The 19781-nt window shown below is 39.7% G+C and overlaps 1 non-coding gene across 1 annotated transcript; it reads left to right on the forward strand.

Moving 5' to 3' along the window:
• Nucleotides 1-18932: 18932 nt before the first annotated feature.
• Nucleotides 18933-19039, forward strand: LOC125498015 (small nucleolar RNA R71). Its single transcript, XR_007274787.1, has one exon. It is a non-coding gene; the product is annotated as a small nucleolar RNA R71 (small nucleolar RNA).
• The last annotated feature ends 742 nt before the right edge of the window (nt 19040-19781 follow it).

Genomic DNA, 19781 nt, shown 5'->3' on the forward strand with positions numbered 1-19781 from the left:
TGGACCTAACCAAGACATAACTGACCCAAGTTGGATCAACCCAAACCCACAAAGTGACCCAATTTGACACCTCTAACTAGGGGCGTTCATAAATATCTGACCGATCTGATAAATCAGATACCTGATCCGATTTGTTAGTTTTCGGGTATTTCAGATTGGATATCCGGAATTGTCGGGTCAGATAACCAAAAATTTTCAGATCGGATAATGATGTATCATATTTATACATAGGTTCTAGGTGCATTTAGGTTGTATTTTTTAGGAACATTTAGGTGCATTATAGTTCATAATTGTATACTATTGATGCTTAATTTGTGAAACATTACTCTTTTTGTGTCCTGGAACCTGCAAAGAATAATCCATATTTGGGACCTATAAATAGAGGTGAGCACAACCGGGTACCCGGTAGAATTCCATATACCGGGACCCACTGGGTATTGAAAATCTGGAATTGGAATTGGTCCAACCGGGTCCTAAATTTTTGGACCCAGACCTGGAACCGGCGGGTACCAGGTCCAGAACTGGGTACCCAGTTGTAAATTTAACAACATACTAAGGTGGGCCACTTGAACTATAAATTTTTTAAAAGAAATGAATGGGCCTAAAGGCCTACTAAATACTAACTTTTTACTTAACAACTATTATCCTATTACTAATTCTATATGAGTATATGAAAAAAAAACCAATACTAAGTACTGGGTACGCGGACCTATACCCGTTCCAACCGGGTACCCAGAGCCGAAACCGGTCAAACCGGGTACCCACTAGGTAACGGGTCCAAAAAAATACTATCCAGAATTGGAACCAGATGCAACCGGGTCCATTTTTTTGGACCCAGACTCGGACCTAGTTGGACCTGGTCCGGGTCTGGCGGGTCCATGCCGGGTCCGAGTTTGGGTCTGGGTACCCGGAATTTCTACTCACCCCTACCTATAAAAGAAAATGGGTAATAATTGGGCCTCCTCTTGTGAATTTCTCCAATAATATATCATGAATTAAACTAAAATTATGCTAGAATCCCCAACAATATGACATGCTATGCGGCTTTGTTCGAATTTGTTTCGATGTTTGGTTTGTGCAGTGATTATATATCTCGTGTTTTCATTTGAGTGCTTAAGCCTTAGTGTAGTTCTATATTGTAGGTTTAGCTTGGGGGATTTTCATGTATCATATTTATATATAGGTTCTAGGTGCATTTAGGTTGCATTTTAGGAACATATAGGTTCATTATAGTTCATAATTGCATACTATTGCTTAATTTGCGAAATATTACTCCTTTTGTGTGTTTTTGGTATTCTTTGATGAATTTCAAGTATTAAGAAAGTATTTAATTAGCTACTCTTGAGGATTAAGAGAATTTGGAAGAAGGTTCATTGCATAAGGCCAGGATCGTCATGGATAACTCATAGTACGAGTTTGAGCGAAAAAACAAAGTGAATAATCATTAGGAAAAATATGAAAAAGGAGTCATGTCTACTCTTATGACTATAAAAATTTATGTGCTTATTAGAATTGAATAATTCCAATCTAATTGGAAACTAGATTTGAAGAGCTTTCCAACAATAGGTGCCACGTCCCGAGGAGACTTCTAGTCGAGAAGTTATGCTTTTCGAAAGTTCAAGTTGATCTGCTGGAATCTGCTACCGCATGCGGATCACGTAAATCCGCTCATTTAATGTTTTATTTGACTTTCCTTATCTTGTAACTTACTTTCCTAGTTATATTAGGTTACCTAGTATTAAGTAGATTAAAAAAAATTTCTCTCTTCTCTCTCCGACATTATTTTTATACTTTCTTAGTTGTTTGTTTAATTTTCGTCTTCTTTTTCTCTCTACCTTTCTAGTAAGCCCTATTCGTTATTCTTCATCATTGAGTTTATTGTTTTCATTCTATTTTTTTCATTGACTTCTGTGATAAAGCTTCTTTTGTGGATTTAGATTTTCTTATTTATTTCATGATTGCGTAGTATTGTGTTCTAGGGTTTAGGAATCCATGTTTATATACTATGAATCTTGATTGATGTTTATTGATGGTTTGATTAGTCGTTGATATTTCTAATTGATTAGTGATTTTATTGTTAATCTTGTAACCTAATCAATTGTCTATTTAAACTTGCTAATGAAGACTGATAGATCGAGAGATAATGCTTTTAAGAGGTTTACCTACAATTAGCAAATCTGATTATGTTAGCGACTGTACTATATATGTTGATTTGAGAGCGTTAAGACCCGACCGTAGGATTAACTTGTACTCTAGATATCTGATTAATTGAATCATTGATGATATTTTGATAGACTATAGTTATAAACATGGTGAACCATTTTCCGAGATCCTTTTAATTTTATTTTCATAGTTTAGAACCATATTTCCAATATTCTTGATCTTGTTTAGTTTCTTCATACCTTAGAAGCTAGATTAAAACGACCATCTCTCTTTGGATTCGACTCTACTAACCCTATTGTATTGTTGGAAGGCTAACTAAATATTATTTTTGACAGGTGTACTACCTACCAGATTCTCGAAAATTTTTGGATTGCATACAAATCAGAAGTTTCATTTTCGGATATTCGAAACATGAAATTTTTCGTTTTTTTTTCGAAAATCCGTTTTCAAGAGTGGATGTTCGACAATCTGATCTGAAACATATTTATGAACTTTTGCTTTGAAATTTTTAGTTTTTTTTTTTATTTTCGAATATCCAATATGATCCGGAATTTTGGATATCCAATTTTTTCGGATCGGGTTCGGATCACATTTTTCAGAACCGAGATTTTTATATCTGAAATTTCGGATGAGATTAGAAATGAACACCCCTGCTGATAAGTGCGTTTCTAATGCACTTTATGACCTTCTTTTGGCTTGTTTTAGCTCCCTTTTCCTCCTTTTCTTCCTTCTTTCTCCTCACTTTTCCCTTCTATTTCATTCACTTGATCATACTTGTCATAGTGACATTTTGCTAGATTTTCGATCTATTTTGATCGAATTTCTAGCACATATGCTTTCACCATGTTTGTTCGTGTTTCTATTGCAGGTATGACCCTTTTGGGGCCGAGAAATGCGAGACATGGCACAGGGAACGAGCTAGAGGCTGAGAGTAGCCTGAGGTGCGCGGTGCGCCCGCACACGATGGTGCGCCCGCACAGCTACTGGTGCGCCCGCACCATCACATTTGGAGCACAAAACAGACGACATTGGTGCGCCCGCACCAAGCATAAGGTGCCCGCACCTGCGTCTGGTGCGCCCGCACCAACTCATGTGCGCCCGCACATTTTGACGGAGAATTCAGCTGAGGCAGAAGCTTAGGTGCGCCCGTACCTTACATGCGGTGCGCCCGCACCTGTACATTCGTGCGCCCGCACCTTTTTACGAGGAATTTCCACCTTGAGGCAGAAGACTCAGGTGCGCCCGCACTTGAGGTCTGGTGCGCCCGCACCTCCTTATGGTGCGCCCGCACCATGCGTTCCGGAATGAAAAATTCGATCATTAAACCCTTTTCCTTTTAGTTTTAGACTTACGCTTTATTCTAGTTTTCAACAATATTTTAGGGTTTTGTATTAGAGAGAAAACACTTGATTTTCATTGTAATTGAGATTAGAGATCATAGTTTGTGATTCGATTTACATTCAAGGTACTTTTCATTCAATTCAATTCAAAGTTTTAGTTTTTATTTCATTCTTTGGTGTTTGTTTATGTTCTTATATTATTTAAGATCTTCATTCTCTTAGTTTATAATTGCGTTTTCATTAGTTTAATCATTTCTTAATCATGTTTACCTTAGATTAGTCATAGATTTTGTTTAATTGCTTTAACTCCATGATTAGTGAGTATTTCATAATCTAGGGTTAGGGTGAAAGTATGAATTAGGGTTTTAAATTGATGTTGATGTGATTTGATGTATGGAGAAGTTTATGCATTGATCTTGGTGTTTTGAGACCTTAGGATAGATATTGATCACATTTATACTTTGGTATTTTGATTTCAAATGTTCTTAAATCGGATTTTGAACTCTTTTATCATCCCCAAGAATCAACTTAATTTCTATACCAAGATATTGGATGGAAATTAAGGGATCCTTCATTAGGGGTTTTCCAAACTTATTGAATCTCTTAATCAATTAACTAAAGACCATTCGAGAGAGGATTTAGTTGATTGATTAAGTGATTACTCTTGAGGACCATTCGAGAGAGGACTCAAGTAATTTAGAGGGAAACTAAACCTTGCATAATCGTCTTTGTTGCTTCCAATCGCATTAACAATCATCATCCGTTCTTATTCATACTAGTAACCTTAACTCTAGTGTCTTTTATTTGATATTTAAACTCGTGATATTTGCTTGTTCTACTGTTAGATAGTCTTAATTGTTACCAAACATCTTTCAAACCCCAAATACCTTTCAATTGGGTAGTCTAGACTAGATAGACTTTAATCAATCCCATTTTCCCTGTGGATCGACCCTTGACTTGCCCTTACTATTCTCTTAGTGATTGCTTGTTAGGACTATAAATATTGTTTGGAAAGCGGTTCTTAGTGCCTTAACGACACACTAAAAACCTCTTATCACCTGCCTCTAACTGAAGTAACAATCGGGATGCAAGAACAATTACTTCATTGTCTGTTCGTTTCTAGTTTTGTTTTCAATTTGTTCAAACACTAACATACAATATAAGATCATATAAGATATATGATGTAAATTGTATAATAAATATTAAGTATAGAATAAGACGAGTATATAATTAATTATTGCAAGACGGGAGTAACTTTTTGTCTAAAAGTGAATCCCTTTTATCTAAACTACAAACAAGCTCTTAGCTTAAGGTACTCATGCCATTCTTATAAACAAAACCATTATTTAGGGGCCGATTCGTTATTGTTTTTTTGTTTTTAGTTTTTTGAAAACTAAAAACTAAAAACTAAAAACAAGAAACCAAAAAAAGTGATTTTTACTTTTTAGTTGTGAGTTTTCAAAATCATCATGTTTGTAATAAGTTCTACAAACTTTTTTTTTTCATTATAGGATATACTCCCTCTGTTTTTTTTATCTTTCTCACTTTCCTGTGGATATATATTCCAATGCACATATTTCAACTTAAATATCTTTCATTATATATTAGTAAAAAATTATGACGATTTAATATTAATAATGTACTAATTGATCGACGAATCAAACAAGACCCCACATGACTATATTTTTTCTTATAAATTGAAACTAGGTTTTGGACCCGTGCATAATGCACGGGAACTTTAATACAATTAAAATGTTTATATATCCGCTACATTGAAAACATATAAATGATTATTTATGTCTACTTGATCAAAAACTTTGTGTTTAAGAGAAATACACATTTATATTAATTATAAAGTTGTTTAACAAATACATGATATTCATATGTTTTGGAAGACTTCTTTTTAGAGCAAAAAAAATGTTTTAAGAAGCTACTTCATCCGTTCGTAGTCTAATATAACAATGAGATTTTTACACTATTCATTCACTATCATACCCTTTCACTATATATGTTATTTTTATGTAAAGACAAATATAGTCATGTGGGTATTGTTAGATTCGTCTTGATATATACTTTCAAAATATCAAATGTGTATAATTTTACTAAATAGTAAATAAAGATATTAATAGTAAAAATTGAGCATTGGCAAGCGTGAAAACCCAATTGCTGCAGTAGAAAAAGAACGGAGGAAGTATAATATAGTCAGAAGCAATTATATCATCATAAGTAAAGCCAACAACACCTTAGGAGGAAGATTGGAATTCCAGATTTTCTTCCACACTTCCGATACAATAGAATCGCCAACAACTGTATGGGAATTCTTAAAAAAATTAATAAAGTGATGGTCTTATTTAGTAGAACATACCAATTTTGGTGTAGCCCATAGAAAGCCATCATCTAAGGGTTGAGATGGTAAAGGTTAAGGATCTCAACCGCCTCAACAGGGAGAAAATTTGATCACGAACTTGGTTTTCATCCCAGTAACCAGTGGGGGGGGTCAATCGTCTCAAACTCTCTCTACATTACATCTTCATTTTTTCCTCGAAATGGCCTTAAAGTATTAGACTTCCCATTATCTTTCTGATATAGGAGTACTATTAGGCAATTTTTACCAATGACTGAGAAATGGCTACATAAAATTGGCCATGACTGAGAACTGGTCTGGAGATACAAACCCACCATGCGATAGGGATTGTCCTGACTTTTGACACACGACCAACTAAAATTGCCTTTTTTGAAACCTCAGAGGAAATTTGTTCCATCTGACGGAATGAGTACCATACGGGGTATAAATACCTTATTCCACGTTGCTACCTAAAATGACCACAATTTCGATGATATATTGTATCATACTTTATTCCCCATTTCATCTGGTGGAATGAGTATCATACAGGGTTTCCCCACTCTACTTTTTTCCTAAATACCTTATTCCCCGTTGCTACTTGAAATGATCACAATTTCGATGATATATTGTATCATACCTTATTTCCCATTCCATCTGACGGAATGAGTATAATACAGGGTTTCTCAATTTACTTTTCACCTCCCAAAGACTACCTCAAGTGACTTCAATGGTCCACAATTAACCCTTATTCATTAATTTCTTCCTAAAACCAATTTTCGAATATATTAAGCGAACTAAAGTTTTAATATTCATTAAGACTAATTTAGAAAATGTAAACAAATATAAATACGCACTACTTGTATAATATATGTGTGTTTTATAGTTCTTTATAAGATGTACATTTCAATATTATCTTCTACATAAAGAAAAAAAAAACCAAAACAAAGTTAAATAAATTAACAACTTTTCCAATTCAATAACTTTATTTGATCTTTTCAAAACAGTTTCACTCTATTATAAACCAATTAAACTTGAATACTTATAAATCCCCCTTTTTTTTTACATATAAGCTTGACAATTAACTCATCTTGTTGATTCACCTTCTAAATTAGTGTCGCAATGCTCATTAGATATCTCTCTTTCCAGTCTAATATCGTCCACACGATTTATGGTTAAAAATTGTAACATTACTTTTATATAAAATTATAAGAAAATTATTTTACTTGTAGTTTCCTAAAATGACCACAATTTTGATGATATATTTTATCTTACATCATTCCCCATTTCATCTAACTGAATGAGTATTATACAATATTAATTATATAAGAAAATCATGGCGCTGCTTAACTTTAATGATGAATAAGTGAGAAATATCTATTTTAGCAAGGAAACTATATTTAATCATGCATATAAGAATAATTATTGATATCATATCAGACATATATAATTTGAGTTTAGGATGTTAAATTTATGAACAGTTATATTAGTTTTTTTTTGCAAGAATAATTAGTTAAAGAATATTGGATTATATTGAAGAAAAATAATTACTATTCTTAGTTTCTTAATACACGCAACATATTTCTTTTTGCGATATTTCATAAAACTTGCAAAATAATTCGCAAACTATTATAAAATTAAAGAAAGCTTTATTTTATAATTTAAGCACATGTGTCATGTTTTCACTCTCTCTCCTACTCTTTTATTTTATAATTTTTATAGAATGGGCCAAATTCAAAATGTGTGAATTTTCTTTAAAAATGATATTAGTATCAAGCGTAAGTTCATAAGTGTATGTACTTATATCGTTTGTTTCATTTGAATGTAAGAATGTGGAAAATATTTGAGTGACCCTAGTCCCTAAGCCTAAGGTTGTCAACCTTCTTAGTCGCAATAATAGAATAATATATTAATATATATCCAATAAATTGGAGAGAGAATTGCCATAGATTAATGTTTTGATGTACTCTTGACCTTAACTTTTTAGTAGTGAGAAGAATATCCATTTTTATCTTTAAACAACTTATCTTGTCTGGCATTTTCTTAATTCTCCCTTAAGTTGTCTGAAAAACACTTAATTATTATATCTAAATTTGTTAAGAGGTTTTTAGTGTGTCGTTAAGGCACTAAGAACCGCTTTCCAAACAATATTTATAGTCCTAACAAGCAATCACTAAGAGAATAGTAAGGGCAAGTCAAGGGTCGATCCACAGGGAAAATGGGATTGATTAGAGTCTATCTAGTCTAGACTACCTAATTGAAAGGTATTTGGGGTTTGAAAGATGTTTGGTAACAATTAAGACTATCTAACAGCTAGAACAAGCAAATATCACGAGTTTAAATATCAAATAAAAGACACTAGAGTTAAGGTTACTAGTATGAATAAGAACGGATGATGATTGTTAATGCGATTGCGAAGCAACAAAGACGATTATGCAAGGTTTAGTTTCCCTCTAAATTACTTGAGTCCTCTCTCGAATGGTCCTCAAGAGTAATCATCAATCAATCAACTAAATCCTCTCTCGAATGGTCTTTAGTTAATTGATTAAGAGATTCAATAAGTTTGGAAAACCCCTAATGAAGGATCCCCTTAATTTCCATCCAATATCTTGGTATGAAATTAAGTTGATTCTTGGGGATGATAAAAGAGTTCAAAATCCGATTTAAGAACGTTTGAAATCAAAATACCAAAGTATAAATGTGATCAATATCTATCCTAAGGTCTCAAAACACCAAGATCAATGCATAAACTTCTCCATACATCACAATCACATCAACATCATATTAAAAACCCTAATTCATACTTTCACCCTAACCCTAGATTATGAAACTACTCACTAATCATGGAGTTAAAGCAATTAAACAAAAAATCTATGACTAATCTAAGGTTAAACATGATTAAGAAATGTTAAACTAAGAAATCGCAATTATAAACTAAGAGAATGAAGATCTTAAATAATATAGAACATAAACAAACACCAAGAGAATGAAATAAAAACTAAAACTTTGAATTGAAAAAAAAGTACCTTGAATGTAAATCGAATACAAAACTATGATCTCTAATCTCAATTACCAATGAAAACTCAAGTGTTTTCTCTCTAATACAAAACCCTAAAAAGTTGTGTGAAAGATAGAATAAAGCGTAAGTTACCTCTCGAAAAGAGGGTTTAATGATCGATTGTTTTTTCCGGATCGTGAGGTGCGGGCGCACCAAAAGGAGGTGCGGGCGCACCTGCTCAGGTGCGGGCGCACCTGATTTCTGCCTCAGGGTGGAATCTCTTCGTCAAATGGTGCGGGCGCACCAGATGAAGGTGCGGGCGCACCAATGTAAGGTGCGGCGCACCAATGTAGTCTGTTTTGTGCTCCAGAATTGGTCGATGGTGCGGGCGCACCAGTGGTTGTGCGGCGCACCATCGTGTGCGGGCATACCAAGCGCACCTCAGGCTACCTTTCAGCCTCTAGCTCGATCCCTTAGCCATGTCTCGCATTTCTCGACCCCGAAAGGGCAATACCTGCAATAGAAACACGAACAAACATGGTGAAAGCATATGTGCTAGAAATTCGATCGAAATAGATCGAAAATCTAGCAAAATGTCACTATGACCAAGTATGATCACGTGAATGAAATGAAGGGAAAAGTGAGGAGAAAGAAGGAAGAAAAGGAGGAAAAGGGAGCTAAAACAAGCCAAAAGAAGGTAATAAAGTGCGTTAGAAACGCACTTATCAAACTCCCCCAAGCTTAGCGTTTTGCTTGTCCTCAAGTAAACCAAGAATGAGAGTGAAGGAGAGAAAAAGAAAAAAAAGAATAAAAAGAAAGGGAAACATGCAACAACCTAACCTATATGCTCTAAATGCAAGGTTACAAACATGACATGAAGCTAAATGAGTTCATATCAAGATTTAGGAGACCAACCAAACACAAGAGGGAAGATGATTAGGAAGCACAAGAGTGACTCTAAGGTCTCAATCCACCGATCAACCGAGTCTTTTTGAAAGAAAGCTTTCCAAGAATGATTTCTCACTCTTCTCCACTTCCAAGACCCAAGTTTGACTCCTCCCTAGGGATGCTCAACCATAATTGCTCGCCTCTACCATGTTTTGATGACCCTCATCATGACTTGCACAAAATCTCACCCGCCACTACTAAATAGATCAAGTCCAATCTAGAAGTCAAAAGGGGCTTTGTTAAGGTTGTAACGGGCTAGGTTAGGGGTGTGGATCATATTCTAGGAATGTGGTGCAAAAAGGGTAAGTGGAGTACAAACTAGGGGTAAATACTCCCCCAAGCTAGTCCTAACACTATTCTCAATTAAAGAACTCTCACACATATCCTTGAATTTCACTTGTTTCTTTTTCACTTTGTGAACTTTTTCCTTTTTCTCATCAATTTGATCTTTCTTTCTTTTCATTTTCAATAATAAACCAAAGCGGACAATAAGAACTTTCTTTCTTTTATATCTTTTGTCTTTCATTTTCACAAAATTTTTCAACTTTTACCATCATACAAGCACATTAACTCTCTTTCAACCAAGACTTAATATCAAAACCACTTAACTCAACAAAAACTACACATGTACTCCACTTTGGGGAAAGTTTGGCCATGACTCATTATGTGGGTTAAGCAAAAATAGGATAGAAAGGCTCAGATGGGTTGAGAAGCGAATATATGCGGGTATTCAAGCTTTTGGCTCTGTAGCTCCTATTACTAGCAAAAGAAACGCCCTAAATCATTCTCCTAGAGGCTCGTCTTATGTAATCTTGGGGAGCTAAAATGCAAGTCACAAGTTAGGCGATCAATGGTGAGGGTTGTGAGTGAGTCTTACGAGGTTCTTGGCCCTCCTTCGGGATTCATCGCACAAGGGGCAAGGCAATCCATTCATCCAACTCGCCTAATTTCAAAGAGACTCTACCAAAAGTTATTGGTTTCAAAAGACGCCTAAAGTCACAACAGGGCTTCCAAAATCATCAAGTCTAATATAAGGAAGGTCTTCCAATCAAGTCATGAACTCTTTAGCCACAAATCATGCATGCAACCAAGCTATCCTAAATGCAGAATTTTTTTTTTTTTTTTTTATTTTTTTTTTTATAAAATAAGCAAGGCAAAAGGATAAGACAAAAAGAAACTACCAAAGCACAGCTGTACATGTGAAGAGAAGTCAGCAGGGGTGGAGGATGTCAATACCACAACAGAAACAATCACCAATACCAACCGAAAACCAATGAGACCCCTAACTTCTAACCGTCTACGACCCCGAAACTCCCTAAGATATAGACATACAAGCAAGTCCCCCGCTTAAGCAAAACTCCGCGCTCGGAGTTGCAAAAGGAGGGAGAGGGAGGGGGGTTGGAAAAGCTCCTAATAGTTCCCACCATCCCCCCATCGGGAGGGGGGTAAGGGGGGAAATACCCACCAGAGGACCCATCATAGTAGGATGGGTAGTGGGGGTAAGGACGGAATGAAGGCTCCTCAAATGGCCCTTCTCGAGGGTCGAAAGAAGGGGGTAGTGGGGATGGTTAGGGAAGGGAGGCTCATGTCCGGAGTGGACATTGGCGAGGTGAGTGCGCCAAGCCACCCTAGACACATGGTCCAGGTCGGTGCGGATACCGGCAAGAGTAGCCGTAACCGCATGGTGATTGGCCTCCTGAGAGGCCTGCATCTGCTAAGGCTGCCATGACAGAGCCCATGTCGAAGATTGAGAGGAAGAAGCTTCGGCCACCTCACTCTCAGGAATGCGGTGGTCGGGCCTCGGACCTCTCGGAACGCGGGGATCGATCTCCATAGGCATGGGCTCGGGGATAGCCCGTGGGATGTCATGGGCAGGGGGAACCCGCCAACGGTTTTCGACGTTAGCTGGGAGGTCCCAAACGAAGTCGGGCCCTATATGACAGTAAGGTCGCCCCCCACAAGCCAGATGCAGTTTTCCTTTTTATAATTGCGCAGAAATTTCATCTGCTGCAAGCTGGCACCATCCAATCTGTTGGACTGGCCAACAGTAGGCATGCTGGCTTCCAAGCGAGCCAAGTCATCGGTCAAGTCAAGGTAAGATGCTAGCCGGGTGACCATGCCACACACAAAGAATCTCCCCAGTCACCGTTGTACCCCCCGAATTTCCTGCAGTCGGTTGAGGAGGAGAGCAGCAAAGTTAATGCGGGCTCTATGGTGAGCCCCGTCAGTGGCCAACCAGAGAACCAGCAGCTCGTCCTTCCGCAACTGCCCGACTTCCTGTTTAGGAAAGATGGTGTAAACCAACATCCTATGGAAGTATCGGAGAGCAAGGTGGATGATCTCCGACGCTTTGGACGAGTTCGTTCGAAACGAAGTCGTACCGTTGGTGATCTTTGCCCACCACTCTTGTCATTATATCCCTGCCAGATGACGCCAAAGGGGCATCGCAGGGGGCTCGAGGGTCCATCCCAAACCCTCACAGAATTCGTCAAAAGACAGTGCTCTTGCTTGATTAAACATGCGAAATTGAATAGTTAGAGCACCTGTCACATTACTTACGTTCAACGTACTCAAAAACTCGAGAGTGAGTTGATCGTAAGTAGGTTCACGAATACCGAGGAAGTCCGATAACCCGACATTAGCTGCCATCTCCCTTATCATCGACTCGATGTTAAGGTAGTTGCAGGTAGTGAGGTCATAGAACTTAGTGGGACGAAACGTGCGCTCAGAAAGTTGTTGGAAAATTTGTTTATGAGCGGCGTTTGGAAACTTTAGAGCATAAAGGGGAGGGGGATGCGAGCTAGACGAAGGTCCTTGTGAAGAGGACCCCGTCTTTGCTCGCTTAGACCTGGATGAGCCTTCACCACCACTTCTTCCCATGGTGAAAAAGAATATTTGTTTGGCAAAAAGGGAAGGAGAAGTGATGATCTGCTGCAAAGACACAACCACAAAGCGGACTCTCTACACAAAGAAACACGCAAAAGAAAAAACAAAAAACACACAAAAAGAAAAATCAAACCACACAAAAGGGAAAACACAAAAAAAAGAAAAATAAAAACTAAGCCTAAGATCTACCAGCTAGCCATCCACAATTAGTAGCAACAAAGTTGCTAGCAATCAAGAGTTTCACCACTCAAAGAGACTTTCAAGCCAATTTCGCCAAACCAACCACAATTATGCACATAAAGCAACAACACCTCACAATTTCAGCAATGTAGTTCTCACAAAGTAAGAATATTATGAATTTATCACAAACCACAAAAATTGCATATGTTCACCACATCACCAAACACAAAAATGACAAAAGTTCATGAACAATCAAAAGAAATTAGGAAAAACAAGCATGCAATCTAAAAGAAAACATACTAGAAGTCCAATTTAGTAGATTATTATGAAAAAGCAAAGATTAGAAGGGAGTTACCAACATGGAGATGAAAATCCCCAATTTTGAAACCCTAGAAATCGAATCCTTGCAAAACCCCCAATTTTTGTGCTTTGAATGTTGTAGAGAAGATGGTGATGAAGATTTTGGTGAGATTTGCCCTTGAAAGTCGCCGGAAAAGGGTGTAAAGTCGCCGGATCTAGAGAGGAGGAAGAGAGAGAAAGAGTGAGTGTGAGAGAGAGTTTGAAAATGTGAGGAAAAGAGGAGAGAGAGGCCCGAAAATATTGCCCAGCCGGTTTGGTGCGGGCGCACCTCTCCCTGGTGCGGGCGCACCAACCGAAATTTTTTTCAAAAATACGATTGGTGCGGGCGCACCAACCGGAGGTGCGGGCGCACCTCTCCCTTCTTTTTTTCCAAAAAATATTCGTAGGCTTTGGTGCGGGCGCACCACGTCGAGGTGCGGGCGCACCAAAGTCTACTGTTTTTGTCAAACTCAGTCGACAGAAGTGGTGCGGGCGCACCTTGTGTTGGTGCGGGCGCACCTGTTTTTTTTTCGAAATCTTTTTTAAGAAGGTGCGGGCGCACCAAAGTCTTCTGTTTTTTCTGAAAATCGTGTGCAAAATTTGGTGCGGGCGCACCAAAGTTTTTTTTCCGAAAATTTTTCTCATGTGCGGGCGCACATTGAACAGGTGCGGGAGCACCTAACCCGTCTGATTTGTACATATTTCGTCTCCAAAACACTCAATTCACTCAACTTCTCATAAAAATTCAGATGTTCCAATGTACCTCTCATGGCTGACTGATAAATCAAAACGTAACTAACAAAGGAAAAATAAAAGAAATGAAAGAGAGGAAAGAAGAGAAACGGGTTGCCTCCCGTGTAGCGCTTGTTTTAAGTCATTAGCTTGACTAAAAAGGATACATCCATCATGAGAGTCGCTCAGGTGAGCGAAGAATCAAGCAACCAATGGAGCCAACAGCATGCGAATCATGGTAGAGCTTTAACGTTGACCGTTCACCCAGAATGGACCGTTCTCACCCATAACCTCATAAGCCCCATAAGGAGTAGTCTTCAACACGGAGAAGGGACCCGACCACTTTGACTTTAACTTTCCGGGGAAAAGCTTTAGTCTTGAGTTGAACAACAAGACTTTGTCCCCAACCGGAAATCTCGTTGTTGAATCCGGTTGTCGTGCCATTTCTTCGTTTGCTCTTTGTATAGTCTAGAACTCTCATAAGCGTCAAAACGAAATTCCTCCAGTTCTACTAGCCTTTCTTTTCGAGCTTCTCCCGCCAAGTGTAGATCCATGTTGAGCTCCTTAACTGCCCACCAAGCCTTGTGCTCAAGCTCAACCGGCAAATGACATGCCTTGCCATACACAAGGCGATAGGGAGTGGTGCCTATGGGCGTCTTAAAAGCCGTGCGAAGAGCCCAAAGAGCGTCATCAAGTTTCAAAGACCAATCCTTTCGTGTCCTATTGACCACACGCTCAAGAACATTTTTAACCTCTCGATTCGAAACCTCAACTTGGCCTTGTGTTTGGGGGTGGTAAGGAAGCTACTTTGTGATTCACCCCGTATTTCTTCAATAGGCTTCTAATTGCTTTTTGGCGAAGTGTGAACACCATCACTGATCAATACACGGGGCACCCCAAATCGAGGGAAGATGATCTTCTTCAGAAGCTTGGTGACTACCTTATGGTCATTGGTGGGAGAGGCAATGGCTTCCACCCATTTGGTATATAGTCGACCGCAACAAGAATATATACATTCCCACAGGAAGGAACGAATGGGCCCATAAATCGACCCCCAGACATCAAACGGCTCAACCTCAAGAATGTTCTGTTGAGGCATCTCGTGTCGCTTTGTGATGCCACCACTCCGTTGACATCTATCACAAGCCACCACAAATGTTCGGGCATCCTTATGCAATGTTGGCCAGAACATACCACATTGGAGCACCTTAGCAACAGTTTTGCTTGCTCCACCATGTCCTCCACATGCCAAAGTATGGCAATGATGCAAAACCGAGGCCATCTCATGATTAGGAACACACCTCCTAAACATGCCATCAGCACACTTCTTAAAAAGGAGCGGGTCATCCCAGTAGAACCTCGAAACTTCTTTAAAGAACCGCTTCCTTTGTTGGGAAGTAAAACCATGAGGTTCAATCCCACAAGCCAGATAATTTGCATAATCAGCGAACCATGGAACCTCATTGTTCAGAATGGCGAACAAGGCTTCTTCTCTCAAATCTCCTCGATAGGAATCTCCTCCAGATTGTCAGGAGGGAGGCGTGAAAGATGGTCAGCTACCACATTCTCCGTCCCCTTCTTCTCTTTCATCTCAAAATCAAACTCCTGAAGAAGCAACACCCACCTAATGAGCCTAGGCTTAGCATCCTTCTTACTCATCAAATACCGGACCGCAGAATGATCCGTATACACCACGCCTTATTACATGTCAAGTAGGAACGGAACTTGTCAAAAGCAAATACCACGGCCAACATTTCCTTTTCCGTAGTTGCATAGTTCCGTTGAGCATCATCCAGAGTCCTACTTGCATAGGCTATCACATGTAGCCTCCCTTCCTTGCGTTGCCCAAGAACAACTCCCACTGAAAAGTCACTAGCATCGCACATTAGTTCAAAAGGCAAGCTCCAATCCGGAGCTTGCACAATGGGGGCAGAAGTAAGGGCTTTCTTAAGAGTTTCAAAAGCCTTAGTACAAGACTCATCAAACGCAAAATCAACATCTTTCTGAAGTAGATTCGTCAATGGTTTGGCTATTTGAGAGAAATCCTTGATGAAACGTCGGTAAAAACCAGCATGTCCAAGGAAAGCACGAACTCCCGTCACCGAGTTCGGTGGCGGAAGCTTCTCAATAACCGAAACCTTTGCCGGATCTACTTTATACCCTTTTTCGACACTTTATGCCCAAGTACAATGCCTTCCTCGACCATAAAGTGACACTTTCCCAATTCAGTACAAGGTTCGTCTCTTGACACCTTTTTAACACAAATTCAAGATTAACCAGACATGTGTCAAAAGACGAACCACACACACTAAAGTCGTCCATGAAGACTTCAATGGAATCTTCTAGCATGTCAGAGAAGATTGCTGTCATACACCTTGAAAAGTGGATGGGGCATTACACAAACCAAAGGGCATCCTTCGATATGCAAATGTCCCATACGGACAAGTAAAGGTGGTTTTCTCTTGGTCATCCGGATGAATGGGGATTTGAAAGAATCCGGAATAACCATCAAGAAAACAGAAGTGTGAATGACGAGCAAGCCTCTCCAACATTTGGTCAATGAAGGGAAGGGGGAAATGATCTTTCCGGGTGGATTTGTTCAGTTTCCTGTAATCAATACAGACTCTCCACCCAGTGACAGTCCTAGTTGAGATTGTTTCTCCTTTCTCATTCTCAACTATAGTCATGCCTCCTTTTTTTGGAACCACGTGAATCGGGCTCACCCACTTGCTATCTGAGATAGCATAAATGATTCCCGCGTCACGTAGTTTCAAGATCTCCTTTTTACAACCTCTTTGAGGTTGGGATTGAGCCTTCTCTGATGCTCGATGGAGGAGGCATTACTATCGATGAGATGGATACGATGCATAGCAAGAGAAGGGCTTATCCCCTTAAGGTCATCAATCGAATACCCAATGACATCTTTATATTTTTGCAAAATTCCAATCAGTTTTGATATAGAAATGTCATCAAGACTCGAATTGACAATAACAGGATAAGTACATGCATCATCAAGAAAAACATATCTAAGAGAGGAGGGAAGGGGTTTGAACTCTACCTTGGGAGGAGGCTTAGAACACTCCTCTTTTTCAGTGGATGATGCAGCTAGAACCTCAAACGCCTCATCTTGCGTGTCCTCTTCCATGTCCAAGTTAAGGGTGTCGGTAAGTGCAGCATACAAATCGCTCCCAGAATCATCCACACTCATGGTGTCCTCCCTCATCTTCCACTAGGCTTACCCGGCAAATTTTCTCCATCATAGGCTCTTCAGTGTCTTAGAGAACTCGAACACCACCCGCTCATTAGCTACCTCAACCGTGATTGTGTCGTTTTTGCAGTTTATCACGGCACCCAAAGTCTTCAGAGCTTCTCTTCCCAGAATAAGAGGAGTCTCAGGATCTTCCTCCATATCCATCACCACAAAGTCGCATGGTACAAACACATGCCCAACTTGAATCGGTATATCCTCCAACTCACCACAAGGGACTCTCACAGTGCGGTCTGCCAATTGAATCGTTTTGCGCGTAGGATGAAGAGGAAATTTCAGGTGCTTTGCAATAGAAAGGGCATCAAATTGACACTGCTCCCAGATCGGCCAGTGCACCCTTAGGTTTAAGTCACCTATCTTCACTGGCAAGGTGAAACTCCCGGGATCTCTTTGCTTCTTGGGCATAGTTCGTTGCACAAGAGCACTCACTTGGTAAGGTAGGGAGATAAGCTCATCTTCAAGTTTTCGCTTATTGGAGAGGATCTCTTTCAAGAATTTAGCATAAGCTGGCATTTGAGACATAGCCTCAAGGAATGGAATGTTGATTTGCAGGCTCTTCATCACATTCAGAAATTTAGTGAACTTGTCACTCAACTTTCTCTCTACCAACCTGTGAGGATAGGGAACCGGAGGCACATAGGATTTGGTTGGTGGAGGTGATGGCAATGTGTTTTTGTCACCAACTTGAACATGTGACTCATCCTTCTCCTCAACGTCCTCTTTCTCAGTTTCCTCAGCTCCATCCTCCTTCTCAACAACCTCAGCTTCTCCATCCTGCTCTAACTCCCCATTCGGCATCTTAGGACCCGCATAACTTGTTCCCGACCTCAAATGAATGGCTTTGGCTTGATGGAGGTTGGGGTTAGGAATGGGTTGGCCTGGAAGTTGATTTGTGGGGGTGGAGGGATTCTTCTCAGCTACTTGGGCAATTTGGGTTTCAAGCATTTTGTTGTGGGCTTGTAGCTCTTGAAACCTTTGCTCATGGTTTTGGAGAATTTGGTTCATGGATTGGAGTTGTTGGAGAATTTGGAGAGAGGTGGATCGGAAGATGGTGTAGGTTCGGGATTTTGTTTGGGGAAAGGAAGGTTGGAGGGAGGTTTTGGGTTGTTGGTCCTTTGATGTGGAGCTTGGTATGTGTTGGACCCTTGTGAGGAGGAACCACCTTGGTTATAGTTTTGGTTTTGGTTATACCCTTGCGCAAACCCTTGGTTGTGAGCTTGGTTGTACCCTTGTTGAGGTTGATTCCATCCTTGTTGAGGTTGGTTGAATCCTTGGGTGTAGTTTTGTTGAGGTTGTCTCCAACCTCCTTGTTGATTGTTCCTATACCCTTGATTCCCTGATATCCATCTCCTCTTGAATTGATTGCCGCCACATGCTCCGAATGGGTACCTCCACAATAAGAAGTATCATGGTTAGTACCACCACAAATATCACAAGAAAAAGAGTTTACCTGTGAAGGAGTAGACGATGCAAGATTGATCTTGGAGAGCTTCTTATCGAGTTGGTCCATCTTAGCTTGAATTTGATCCATGGGTCAATTTCAAACTTTCCGCTCTTCTTAGGTTGAGCACCTCTTCGTCTTCCACCCCATGAGTAGTTCTTGATCACCTCCTCAATTGTGGACTCAAGTTGTTCTTGCGGGATCTTAGATAGTTGACCTCCCGCTCCAGCATCAAGATTGGCCCGTGAAATCGGATCAAGACCATCATAGAAGAATCGCATGATAGATTCTTGTTGAACTCATGGTGTGGGCATGAACGGATCATCTCCTTGAACCGCTCCCAAGCTTCGGCAAGTGTCTCATCGTTCTCTTGCTCAAATGAGGAGATCTTCCTCCTTATGTCCGCAGTCTTCCACTCCGGGAAGTATTTCTTCAAGAATGCCATCGTGACTTCTTCCCATGTAGTGAGGGAATTAGCAGGCAAGCTCTTGAGCCATGACTTTGCTTTTCCGGTAAGAGAGGACCGGAACAGGTGCATCTTGATGTAGTCAGGAGAGACATCATTAGTGGTATCATGGCACAGATCTGAGAAACCTGTCGAGATGGTCTAGAGGATCTTCATCTGACCCCCCACAAAACTGCTCTGCTTTCACCATCCGAGTATACTGAGGGTGAATGCTGAAATTTGTAGTGGTGGTAGGGAGTCGAATTCCACCTTGAAGAACATAGGAACCCGGATTTCCGAAATCCCTAAACAGTTGTGGATTTTCTTCACCCATTTCTGATTCAACTTCACTTGATGTACTTGAGATTGGTGAAGAAGGCTCGGAACCCAAAGTCAGATTTCCCAAATTCTTCCGAAGCTTTCGCAACGTACGGTCGATTTCAAGATCTAGAGGCAATGTGGGTGAACCGTGAGTTCTTCTTCTCATGTAACACAACAAAGCTAAGCAGAGGATTAGCAAATAACAACCACAGTTAAAAAGAAAATAAAAGAGAATCAACTAAGCAAACTAAACTAAAATATCTTCAATCAATAGCACAGCTTCCCCGGCAACGGCGCCATTTTGATAAGAGGTTTTTAGTGTGTCGTTAAGGCACTAAGAACCGCTTTCCAAACAATATTTATATCCTAACAAGCAATC

Source organism: Beta vulgaris, chromosome 5, assembly GCF_026745355.1.
Source record: "Beta vulgaris subsp. vulgaris cultivar EL10 chromosome 5, EL10.2, whole genome shotgun sequence".
Taxonomy (NCBI): Eukaryota; Viridiplantae; Streptophyta; class Magnoliopsida; order Caryophyllales; family Amaranthaceae; genus Beta; species Beta vulgaris.